Below are 2,669 nucleotides of genomic sequence, written 5' to 3' on the forward strand. Positions count from 1 at the left end.
AGACTTATTATATAGATGAATTGAATTTTTGGACAGGTAATTTAGCCAAATTAGTGATTAATTAAGGTTTAGGGACTAAATTGTAAAGTTTAATCGCTATAGATTTTAATTAAAAAATGGCTTAAGGTCTAAATTAGCAATTAGACCATGTCAAGGTGAGTGTTGGTGGTTGGTGATGTTAACAGTGGATTGATTAAATAAATTTAATTTAATTAAATGGTAATGCCCCGAAAGTTAGTGGTATCAGAAAATGCAGTTTTGGAATCTCATTTTCGATGGTCGAGTCTGTAAATATTATTACTTAATATTTATGGGATTATTATAAAGTCTAATAAAAGTTTGGACCTTTAATTTTGTTAACTAGATTGTTAATTAAGATACAATGATTAAATTGTAAAAGTTGTAAAATTTCTATCGCTATAGGTTTTTAATTAGGAATTGAATTGAGGACTTATATAGCACTTAAATTAAGGTCTCAAAAGGTAATTAGACCCTACTAAAATTCATGCTAGTGGACGGTAGGTATAATGGCTTATTAAATTTTTAAAATAAAAATTTGTTTAGCTAATAAAAGTAAATAAAATTAACATAATATATATTTTTATAGTTAGTGGAGGAGGGGATTAACATTATCATCATCTTCCTCACTTACCCGATTCAAAAAGAAAGAAAAGAAGGCTTGAAGCCATTGTAGGGTTTGGAAGCTTTCAAGCACAAATTGTTTAGTGCAATTTAGTCATTTTCTTGTAATTTGTATGTTTTTGAAATTGTAAAAGCTTAATCTAGTTAATCCATGCCTCAATTTGTGAAATTTTTAAAGTTTTCAAAATTTTCCATTATTGAATACTTAATGAAATTGGTGTTAATTTGTTAAATTATAAGGTTAGATATGAAAAACAACTAGTTTGTAAAGTTTAATTGCTAGTTTTTAACATAGAGACCTAAGAGCATAAATTTCAAAATTGGTGTAATATTTCTATAATAATGGACTGTAGAGAGCCTTAGAAGGATGTAATTGAAATCGGTTTCAAAATCGAAGATCAAATTTGAAAGATATTACAATTTTGGTTTAAGACTAAATTGAATAAAATGTAAAACTTTAGGGGAATTTGAAAATAAAATTGAACCGGCATGTGAAAATAATAGGATGATATAAGATGTTTGAAATTGATAAATTGAATTGAATAATTGTATAGATCGAAATTAGACCAAATAAAAATAATTGGGGAAAAGGCAAAATTATCAATTAGTCTTTACAATTCAACTTGTTTGTTGATTTAACCAAGTAAGTTCATATGGTATGATTTTTTTAAAGTGTTATATACTTTAATTATGAATTTGTGTATGTTTAATAATAATTTGAATTGTTTCTAACTTGGTACAAAAGGTGAGATATGGACTAAATCGTAAAGAAATGATAATTTGAATATGATGAATAGTAATTTGAGATATTTAATGAATTAATAACCGATTATGATTGACTGAATCATATTGGTGCAAATTTGGTTAATTATTGAGATAGATGACTAAACTGAACAATTTACAAAATATGGATGACTATATAATTGAATGTGATTTGGATAGAAATTGTTCTTATATTATTACCTATTACTATTCGTAGCTAAAGATGATGTAGAATTGTTGAAAGGGAAGGGAAAGACACGAGTCAATGACGAGTGACACAAGTTTTTGGTTTATATTTCTAAGACCTAAAACTAATTCAGTTACTGCATAGTCGTGATATATTGCATTATATAAAATTAAGGTAAGCTGTAAATAATTATTGACTTGAAATGCTATGGTTGGAATTGAATATTGGGACAAGGACTAAATTGAATAGAATAGAAAGTTGCATGACTTAATTGATATAAGAAATTGGAATGTAATTGAGCTGAAATATATTATTTTACATGATGATTTGAAGTTGAATTGAGAATGATGGGATGTGAATTGAATTATGTGACGGTATTGGAAATTGGTTACTTTATTAAATGTATATGTTTATACTTCGAGTTAGTCGATGATGCACTATGTTGCCAGTTTGACATGCTAATTGACTAATTTGAGTTTTGTCTTGAAAATCTGAGTAAGGTTAATAGGATTATATTAATGTGATTTGCCATTGGTGATGTCTAATTGAATTGGTATATTTTGATATATAAGTTTTAGATGTTTGGTATATGAAATTACTTGTTTTAATGAAGAACGGAATAGGTGAGGTTGGTATGAAATGATTAGATGAATTTGTGATAATTGGTATAGATTTGTCGAAGTTTGAACGATGTTAATGTGATGAATGTTTTGATGGAACTTCGTACTTTTGGTAAGATTCGGGACATATTTAATTACTGCATTTTCATGTCATTTCGCATTATATATTGTTAAGGTAATTCATTATGACTATTCGAGTTGGTTTGGTTTGTTTGAGATTAATATCAGAGATAGGGATTAAATTGAATAAAGTACAAATTTTAGAATTAAGGTATATAAGTCATAAAATTGTGATGTGTTGGTTGATAGGGTTATAACGAATGAATTGCCAAATAGTAAGTGGCATCGCGATGTTGGGTGGACTAATGTAGTAACATGACAAATTGTTTGGTGACGTCATGACGTGGTAATATTGGCATTATGACAACAACCCTGTGCTCTGAAATTTTTACAATTTA

Source organism: Gossypium raimondii, chromosome 6 (genome assembly GCF_025698545.1).
Source record: "Gossypium raimondii isolate GPD5lz chromosome 6, ASM2569854v1, whole genome shotgun sequence".
Lineage (NCBI taxonomy): Eukaryota > Viridiplantae > Streptophyta > Magnoliopsida > Malvales > Malvaceae > Gossypium > Gossypium raimondii.